The sequence below is a fragment of the Amblyomma maculatum genome, chromosome 3 (assembly GCF_055883805.1).
Source record: "Amblyomma maculatum isolate TAMU_Amacu chromosome 3, ASM5588380v1, whole genome shotgun sequence".
Classification (NCBI taxonomy): Eukaryota; Metazoa; Arthropoda; class Arachnida; order Ixodida; family Ixodidae; genus Amblyomma; species Amblyomma maculatum.
Window position 1 is genome coordinate 105487702 of NC_139346.1, and position 10977 is coordinate 105498678.

A 10977-nucleotide genomic window follows, 5' to 3' on the forward strand; every position below is an offset into this window, starting at 1 on the left:
TTATGCAGCGGACTGTTTTCATTCTGCTGCCATGTGTTAGGAATGTATGACGTAGGAAATTTGCAGTACAGTTCCCATCCTCGTGGAAGATAATGTGATATGTGAAAAGCGTCTGGGCGGCAATAATGGTATACACGCAATATTGGGTTTAAAATACTAAACGATATCGATTACGACGGAAACTGCAGTGAACTCTCCTGGACTGAGTTCGAACGTTTTGGAATCCTCAACGTGCAAAGTCACTAAACAGAACTCGGGTGCCTTACACTGCAGTTGCGTTGAAAGCCGAGCGCTGCTGCTTGGACCTCATTCGTATTGTCAAATTGAGCATCCAAGCCCCCCCCTGCAGCTCCACCACTGTGGTGGAAGACAAAAAGGAAGGGAAGATTAGCAGAGCGCAATGTTTTGAACATTATATCCACTTGTCCTTCCTTACATCCCCTGTCACCATGCAGCATTCTGGGGCGTAAAGTACATCGTGTTTGTAGAACTGTTGTAGCTGCTTATCGATGATGCCGAATTAAATCAGACAGATATGTGCTCATCTATTTGTTGTACTCGGTCTGGGAAGGATGTTAGCTGAATGAATAGGGAAGGTTAGCAGTAGCCTTACATAAGCAGGTTAGAGGACTTACCAGTAGGAAAGAAGATTACAGAAGGGCACAAATACAGCAAGAATCAGACCCAAGCGTTGCTGCTTTCACTTCATTGATTGTTTGTAAATATAACTCGATGTGCGGAACGCTGCATATATAGGCATAAGGCAAATGAAAAGCGGCTTGCCACGTTTTATTCTTCTAGCCTCGTACAAAGACTTGGTTTTACATTGACATTGGAGTCCATTTTCAACCTAGCCGGAGTACTTGCCAAGGTTGCGGAAGATATCTGGAATTGTTCTTGATGGATCCATGCAGTACCCATGGTCTGGGTAGTCGAATCTCCGATAGCAGCTACATCCGCTGCGGCATCCGCTTGGGCAGCTGTCTGGCCTACACTGGAATATGAATCGTTAAATTTATTAGTCCCTAAAATTACAATTATTTCTAGGAGAACACAATTAAGGCAAATGGTTACTCAAACATTGGAATATTGACGTTTCCACTTAAAACTTAACTTCAAGACTTGCAGCAACTGAAAAAATACAAATATTTTTCTTAACGATTGGCGAATTTTCATTTTTGTTGCGCGTGTTATGAAAAACACAACTTCTGCTATAGGACAAACATTGCGCTGCTGGCTGCGCCAGATAATATCAAGGTCTGTATAGAATTTGCCTTGTTAAGTGTGAGAAGGAAGTCGTAGTAAAATAGAACGTAAACTTTATTCAGTACACCAATTACTAGCCTTCATCGGCATAAATATTACTATTGCTAAACCCAAACCTCTGGTGGCTCGGTGCTACGGCATTTTGTATTGACTAAATAAGCCTGGCTATCGGCAGAGACAGCGTCGTTATGTAAAATTGCCGCTAGGAACACCTATACGCGGTATGTTTTATGTATATTTAAATACACATGGACTGAGAAGTCCGAAAAATGTTTGGCTGTGTATATACTGAAATTAGCAACGTCCCGCAAGGCTAGCAATATTTACTGAGAAGTGGTACCTTCTGGTAACAGCTATCAAAGAAATTATGGTTAGCACTAGGATCTCATTTTATGACAAGCGGCTGTTTGCACGAACCTCTTCAGTCAGGTACGTTCCACATCCACACACATACCCTATACCTTCCGTCCAGACCATTCGTGTCCTGAGAATGCTAGTACATAACAATACACAGAACTCGGAAGCAATATAACGCCTCCGCACAACAGCTCACCAAATAATCGGCATTATCCGCTGCATCTTCACACGTCATAGAGGCATGATGGAGGATGACCTCTGCCGGCCAACACAGGCATTCCTCAATAACAGGAAAGTATACTCATATCCACGTTTCAGCCCCATAGATGAGTACAGGCAAGATGCAACTGTTGTATACTTTCCTCTTGAGCGATACTCATCTATGGGGCTGAAACGCGGAGGCTAACCAAGAGAGCTCTACTTAAGTTGAGGACAACCCAGAGGGCTATGGAACGAAAAATGGTAGGGGTAACATTAAGAGATAGGAAGCGTGCAGAGTGGGCCAGAGAAATAACTCAAGTTACCGACATTCTAGTGGAAATTAAGAAGAAGAAATGGACATGGGCAGGACATGTAGTGCGAAGAGAAGATAACCGATGGTCGCTGAGGGTAACAAACTGGATTCCAAGGGAAGGAAAGCGTAGCAGGGAGCGGCAGAAAGTTAGGTGGGCGGATGAGATTAAAAAGTTTGCAGGGGTCAAGTGGATGCAGCTAGCACAGAACCGGGTTAAGTGGAGAAATATGGGAGAGGCCTTCGCCCTGCAGTGGGTATAATCAGGCTGATGATGATGATGATGATGATACTCATATCTCTACTATCACCTCCGCCGAGAAGATGACATGGCAGTCTCTTCCGCTCGGTGTGCAAGGATGCCCTAGGGTTGTCCCAATACGCTAGAATACACCACCTCCTTCAACTGTGCATTTACAACACTCTTTCCGAACATACAGAAGCACACAACACAGCCAAAATTCATCGCCTCTTCAGAACAAATCACGACCGTCTCATTCTTGAACAGTTAAACGCCAACCCAATAGGCGATACCCATCGCAGAGACCCCTCCCGACAGGTGTAAATAGCCGCCTAGTTGCCAAGCCGCTACCAAAAAATAAACATGCTTCCTGGCTGACATGAAGCGCGTCGTGAGCAGAAAGCCCGAACACTCGATGACAACTACAGTACCGACGAACACGCGACATACATGGACGCGGCAAAGCCAGATAAAACAACCCATGTGGCCTGTACTTCCACGCCGCAATCTACCGTTATCTCTGCCGCCACGGTGCGTGCCTCCCCCCCCCCCCCCCCCCCCCGCCGCAGCAGAAGAAACAGCGATAGCGCTAGCCATCGCTGACCCGCTTACGCGTACAGTCCGCAGTGACTCAAAAAGAGGTTTTTTAAATTTGTCGGAAGGCTACCTCTGGAAACGACGGCGTCGACCAACTTGCCCGACGATTAACAATCCGGGTGGTCGGTTTCACGCATACAGACGCAATCGCTGAAGCCCCCCAGAATTTCGACGAAATTACCAATTTTCACAAAGAGGCACGACGCCTTTTCCCGCTTCCCCACCCCGACCACGACCGAGCACAAGCCACCCTGCTCCGCAGATTAAGGACACAATAAATTCTTAGTCCCTGTAGGCTATCACTAATTACTAACGGGGAATACGACCACTGATGTCCAAATTTCAACAACGGAGAACCCGCCACATAGGCGCACATCCTCTGGGGATGCGGAAATAACCCGCCCCCAAGGGCTCTCCTGCCCTTGGGAGCTGGTTATTTTCTGGTTATTTTCCCTTTTGCGGCAAGCTGCGGAAAGCCAAGCAGACATGAACACACAACTTGCCCATATTTTGTTGGCCCAGGATGTCGCCCACCCTTGGGGCCACAAAGGACCCACCTGCCCTAATTCACGACATCTGGGGCAAATAAAGTTATTTCTCTCTCTTTCTCTGGCGTTGTGTGCAATATGATGTGTTCACAAAGTTTCCTTCGAGCTCAGGGGATCTGGAACCATCGCTATCTCATTGGCTTGGTAATGTGCGCTACGTGTTCCCATAACATTTTAGTCGAGGCGGCTAGGACCCCCAAACACGATTCTACCAACATTTGTTCGAAGCTTGAATTTTAAAGCCTAACTTCGAACTAATGGCAAATTAAAACTTGCCGTGGGGGCACCCATAGTTTTGTGCTCGCCAAATATCCTAAATCGACTGCCTTTTTTAAATTACACTACCTCTAAGCAAAATGGAATAAGTTCAATATTTTGTTCACACTTTTAGGGAATATGGTCGAGGACCTGCGCATTTGCTCGCTCAGCGTTGTTTAGAATAAAAGCAAGAAGGCAGGATCACTAACGTGTTAGAATGAAATTAATTTTGTTTTTAAAAAATTTTCATCGCTTATACCAATGTCTAAATTGTTGTTCACGGGCATATTGAAGCTGCAACGGATTTTTGTTCTTGTTTATGTGGTTAAAAACAAAGAATCAGTGGTTGACATGTACTTTTTTTTAGCCTTTCGCTCTGGTTACTCAGAGGCGTCACCTGCCCTGCAGGTATCAGTAAGATCCGTAGATTAGTGTCGGTGCCGGGCTCTTATTACCTCCTGGGTTTTTAAGCGTGAACCACTGTTTGCTTGCATTTCTTGTGAATGGTTAAAATGAGTGACTATACATAAATTTCTCAAACTGACTGGAGAAAAAAGTGTGCTGCAAAACTTTTCCAGGCCACCAGGCACCTTAGAAATATGTTAAGGTTGTTCTATGTACCCTAAAACTGAAAGGTGGTATAGTAACGTCATATAGGAAAGCAAGAAAATATGCTTACATTATCAACGCAGTGGGCGTGTTCGTTGTAGTCACTGCTCCAATAAGCGCTGAAATGAAAACAGCTTTTTAATTCTTAGCTTCGCACTGCGGTGCACACTGCTTTGCTTTAATACATTAGAGCACCCAAAAGAAAACTTCTTGATATTTTAGCAAATATGTCTGAGCACTCGCATCTTAAAACAATGCACTTTTTAAGAAAATTGCTTAGGGGCAGGCACTTATTCGTTGCTAATGGAAACGCAGACCCCTGCCAGGGCAATAAAATTGCCACTATGGACGAAGCAAAACAAAAATATAGGCTCCTTATGTGCAAAAGGGTGAAACCATTAAGAACTGCGTGCCGTGTTCCGCTGTAAGGTCGTTGTGCGTTTCGCTGCTTTCGGATGGCTAGTTTTCTTTTTACTTCGCTTACTTCTTCTATTTTTCATTAACGCTTCTTCTGTTTTCTTTTTTTATGTTGTAAAATTATTATCTTTTTGTTCCTCATTTTAGTTTGATTTCACACGTTTATCGTTCCTATATTTTAATTTGTAATTTATATTTTCCATCTTTTTCATTTATATTTAACTATTTTGAATTGGATAACAGGAAAGGAAAGGTGCAGTATCTGTCACACTTGTTCTGTAGACACCACAGGGATGGTGGAAGGTAAGACAGAAAGTGGAAAGAGAGAGAGGAGCCGTATTGAAGATTTACGAAGTAAGTTTTACCACCTGGGGATCATTAACGTGCACTTTAACAGCACAAGGACGCCTCTTCCTTTCGGTTGCGTTTCGATGGAGGCGAAACGAAGGGGCGTCCGTGTGCTGTGCGATTTCAGTGCTCGTTAAAGATCCCCAGGTCGAAATTACTCCGTAGTCCTCCTCTGCGACTCCTCTTTCTCTCTTTCCACTTTATCTTCCGCCTTCCTCCCTTCCACTACGGCGCGGGTTAGGTCTCTACAGAACAAGTGTTACAAACACTGCGACTTTTCTTTCTTGTGAACGAATTATTAATAATGAATATGAAATATAGAAGTAAAATATATATATTGTAGAAGTAACAATATTTATTTCCATATTTTCCTGCCTTACGTTTTACTAGTGCTACCACTATTTTTAACAGTGCTCTCTAAGTGTCTTAACTAATTATTCTATAATTAATTATCGCTATCTTAACATTATTCTTTGCGGTAATTATTTATTCTGCTGACATCGTATGATTACCATTAAAGTTGAAGTTACTTTTCATTGAATTACATTCTCGGTCTGATCTAGCCTATCTTATTGTCGTATCATCACTAGCATTACTAACTATAGCAGGATACAAGTTAAAAAAAAAGGCACCTTTCGGTAACTATGTGCAGTCTTGCGCGGTGCGTGCATTCTTCCGCTGAACATTAAACAGAATCAGTTTTCATTGCATCGCGATATCAAACAAGCTAGAAGCATCGAAATTGTTGCAGTGTTCTTTGCCCCAGTGAATTGCTTTTTATTTGAGTAACCAAAAAAAAAGGCACCTTTTAGTAACTATGTGCAGTCTTACGCGGTGCGTGCATTCTTCCGCTGAACATTAAACAGAATCAGTTTTCATTGCATCGCGATATCAAACAAGCTAGAAGCATCGAAATTGTTGCAATGTTATTTTGCCCCGTGAATTGCTTTTTATTTGAGTAACCAAAAATGCCATAACAACGGACAACTTCCTGTCTTGGAGGAATTGCGTGTGTCGAGTACTGCAGACGTAAGTCGTATCCAACTATAGTAATCTGTACGCAGGGTTGCTATGATAGCTCAACATATTTATTACCCTGTAATTATGCCTGATAATCGGTATTTAGCACTTTTCCGTTGTGTCAATTGTACATATTAAGTGTCCACACATCCTGCTGAATAAAACCCTGAACCTAGAAATGACAGCATTAATAACTGAATTCCCTTACCACTTCCTTCAACCCATCTTCCGCAGGACGAAATGTCACGGGCTCAGTTCATTTATTTATATTTTTTCTGGTACTGCTAATAGTCATTCTTTGTAAATTTTTAAAATGGAGCCAGGATCAGCGTTAGACGGTAAACACATCAACACTAGGTGGAGTATCCAGAACGAGGAGCTGATATCCTTCCCGTCATTTCCTTTTTGTTCACACTAGACAAATAAATGATAATAAAATCGAATTTGTGCCATCTTGTCACTGCCCCGCAATTTTCTGTTGTTGATGAGCTTATGATAGCACCAAGGCGGTGGCATTTTATTCACAATGTTCGCACCGCGAATAATCAGGCAGGGTTCGTTCTTGTTTGAAAACGAGTTCTCCGGTGCCGTTAAACTCAATCTTATACAGCGTACATAGTTGAGCGTAAGTTTACTGCAAGTCTATGATATTACAATATTTTTCATAATAAAGCCCACACTTCGTCCCAAGTCCGGTCTGGATATTGCTTGCGGGTATAGATTCTATGGCAGCATACAATGTGCAGAAGGCAATGCTAAATAAACAATCAACTCCATTTTTTATTTTCGCGGCTCTCTTGTTATACTAGTTTGCCTATTATATTTTGTGTGCTGTACGTTTAAAGGAGCAACTGTGCAGATTGGAGGTTACACGAAGACGTGCTGAAATTACCTTATGGCCCACATTCAAGATCATTTCTTAACAAGCTCTGCGGGAATTTTGTGTGCCGGGCTAGTGTGACATATTTGAACAGTCATCCAGTCTTGATTCAATGTTTTAGGCGGAAAGTATTCACCGTGCATTTAACTTCCAGGGTTCATTCGTAATATAGTACAATTCTTATCCTCAGTGCTGGTCACGCAGCGTATAATAAGTGCTTTCAAGCGCCTGTTTTATATTTTGCTACAGATATGTACGCTTTTTACCGAAACCTGTGAGTGAAATTCACTAATTCCTAAAGTTGAGCCTATATTATCTCCAACATGCTGCATATTGATTAGCAAATTGGAACAGTCCCTTAAGATGCCACTTTATGTAAAGAAGAATTTGGTATGGGTACAGTGGTTAAGGTGCTCGTTTATCGTACCCAGGATGCAGGATTGAATCCCAGCAGCGGCGGCCGTTTTCGATAGCGGCTAAAAGCAAATAGTCTTTGTCCTGTGCAATGTGAGTGTACGATAAAGAACCCCAGGAGGTCGAAATTTTCAGAGCCCTCTACTACGGCGTCTCTCAAAGGCTGAGTCATTTCGGGTCGTTGAATCCTATGAACTAATCTAAACCAATTGGCAGGCAGAAAAAAGTCCCCTTTAACTAAGCCTAAAAATGTGCCTACTGGCTCTCTATCTGGAGTGTTAGACGTGATAGCACAGGATATTGGTGGGTTCCATTGCCATTTATATCTCCCATTAAGGAGGAGAAGGCCGAGTGTAGAGCGTTTGCCATCTCGACCGCATCAGGGGGACATGTGACGTTCCGCTAGCCAGCCAACGAATAATTATTCGTTCAGGCAACGTGCTAAGTACAGATTGCTGGAGACATATCAGTGATGCTTCTTTTAAAGCGCGAACCTATATGTCGACGCCTCAATTTCTTTTAATTAGGACCTTTTACGATACCACACAAAAGGTTAGGTCACTTATTATCGCTCATAACAGCAGAGGGAGCGATATTGTGCGAAAATGTGAGGAAACGCAAGCATAGAAGGCAGTAAAAGAGACACATATACAGAAATCATGAATTCGGTTAGATAAGATGAAAATGTTATTTAGAGAACGACTTGCACATCACCAGTCTCTCAAGAGATATATACTCACGCAGCAAACATCACGAGTCCAAAAACCAGAAGCAGCTGCAAGGTGCTCATGATTTTCCCTGGAATATGCGTCTCTGCTTGTGTGGGACGTTGGCGAATTGCAGTCACATGGTTCGATATTAGGGCGTATATATAGGAACTCCGAATGTGTGAAAGAGAATATGATCAAATCCGGACGTCAGAACATTAATCACTCAAGTCTGTTTAAAGTTAGAAGTTTTTTCAGGCCCTACCTGTTCTTGAACAATATATTCAAAACGGCGTCTGATGCATTTGCACTGCTTCCCTTTCTACATTGTATATTGTCATGATTTAGTTGGAATTACTTTCTCTTGCTCATTATTTTTCTGCGAAAAGAACTGGGGAACAGTGTTTAATATAAATAATAATGACATCCATTATCTACTTCGGTCCGCTCCCAGTTTTTTTTATATTACCCAGACCTTGATGCTACAACATTTATTATGACGCGTTTTAATTTTTTTGTTTGCATACTTCTGGTAGTTATAGCAAAATCCCCACAGCGTTATACCTAAAAGCAGATAATAGTGTCCGATGCTCTCGAAAGAAATTGCGTCGCGATCGCTGGTGGCTTTGTACTTTGTTTCCACGCTAAAATTACCTCAGCATTGTGCTTGAAGCGAGCTGAAACAGGCTACAATTTTTCAATTCCTTACTTTTGTATTATAAAAATATCGTGCAAGTGATGTACCGTGATTTGGCGACTGCACAGAAGGCGTGACCTGGTTGCATGCGCTTTTTCATTGGAAAATCGTCAAGAACACTGTACATGCTTTCTTCTCCGAAGAGAAACCAAACTATTTGCACTCGTTGATATTTCCAGCTGCTTTGCGCTGCAGCACATCAGGTGTATATTATAATCCGAGTGGAACAATGAGAGAATATCAATACCGCGCCCTTCAGCAACATCTCAACCAGTTATGAAGCCAGTTGAGTTACTTGACTCCTCAGCAATGCCCCTTTCTCCTGAAAATGCAGCATTGTCGGTGTCGTGAGAGAAATGTAACGAGCATGTTCCAGAGGAGGTGTATTTTGGAGGTACTCCTCGTCAAACTTCACTCTTGAGCCCAAAGAGCCCTTCGGGGTGTCTGGTGAAATAAGAAATTAAAGTTGACATTGTACTGATGTGCTGGAGCGCTGATTGATGGGAACGCTGGCTGCTTCACGTCAAGAGACTGTAAGACATTGCCGAGATGGAAAAAGCTCCAAGCTCGGATTGCATCTTTAAGATGAGAAGATAAGAGAGGAGTAGACACATTTAGCACTCTTGCACGCGGGGTATGATATGCAACTTCAAAGCCAAGTGAGGGCGCTCTTACGTCTTTGCTAAAGAAAGGCAATATATTACTTCATGCGCTTTTCGCTACACAAGGTAACTTGCGTCTGCTCGCTAATTAGTAGTGAGGTAATAGAGGAATAATTTAACAAATAAGCATTAGGAGCGTGGCAATTTTGTACACCTAGAATACAAGACAGGACGCGCAAGGAGAGCTGTAGATGGCAGTCACCGGCCCAGCCGCGCCACATCCTTAAAGGCGTAGCTAGCAGAAGTGTACACCAGGTTTTTCACCATATGGAACGAACTATATTGAAGCCAGAATTTAGCCGGTTATTTCGCGGAAGCACTTAAGATAGGGTACACACTGAAGGAGAGGAAGAGAGAGTTCTTTAATTACAGTGATTTCAGCCGGCGTGAATATTCACTGATATGCTACTCTCGGTAATGGAGAGGGGGCGTATTGGGGAATAAATATAGAAGAAAGGTTGGAAAAGTGTGCGGTCAGTAACGATGAAAGGCTGAATTTTTGGATGAGACCGAAGTCCATTATTGTGCACGTCCAGCGGGTGTGATCAAGTACGTGGGTAACTTACTGCCTGTCTAAAACACTAACAACGTCTAAATAGGCACATAGCAATGTAATTACACGGCGCTGCTGTCTGTAATAGCCTAAAGTACCTATTACAGAGTGCACTGTGAATAGCACTTAAGTGAGAGACTTCATGGAATGTTCTTAGTGTGGACCTTCGTTGGCGTACGCTGGAAGTTCGAGGAGAATAAGAGGCATATGGACTGTCTGCTTCCTTGAAACGGTATGGTAGACTGTTCATAAAGACAGCATTGAGGCAGAGACGATGATAAATTATTTGTTGATGACGCCGAAGCCCGAGATGTAGCCTTGATTTTAGATGTGGGTCCATTGAATGGAGAAAGGGGTAAAAATAACTTGACAAGTTCCAGAGGCGGTTCTTCCGATCCTGGATATATCGTATGGCGAGTTGAGAGGCACCTGATTTTGAAAAAAAAATGCACTTTTAGTCAGGACTATGTACACCTTTTCGCACCCCTTTGTCTGCTCTCTCCTTGGCCAGGATGCCACAGTGATCCAGAATCCATTGAAAAAAATATAGCTTGATCTTTAGCAACCGCCATGTAGGGCAGGTATCCCATGCAATACAACTTCGCTGGTGATTTGTTCTCTTCAGTAGGTTTCGAAAGGTTTGTAGCGCACCTTGCGAGTCCGTCAAGATTACCCGGCGTCCTGGGTTATGTCGAAAAATATAGAATATATGTTCTTTTATTTCGTTTAGCTGTGCTGTAGTGGAGGATGTTCTACGTTGTAGGCTCCATGGCAACATTTGGCCTGCTGAAGGCACGCAAAGGCAGTATGATGAGGTGTCTTCAGAAGTTGAGTCCTTAATGAAGGTCTGTCTGCCTTCCGAATACTGCTCAGTTAAGTTGGTCATAGCAGC

General features: G+C 42.9%; 1 long non-coding RNA gene across 1 annotated transcript; it reads right to left on the reverse strand.

Moving 5' to 3' along the window:
• Positions 1–753: 753 nt before the first annotated feature.
• Positions 754–8349, reverse strand: LOC146195484 (uncharacterized). Its single transcript, XR_014706022.1, has 3 exons — positions 8207–8349; positions 4458–4506; positions 754–994 (listed from the first exon to the last, which is right to left on the reverse strand). It is a non-coding gene; the product is annotated as an uncharacterized LOC146195484 (long non-coding RNA).
• Positions 8350–10977: the final 2628 nt, after the last annotated feature.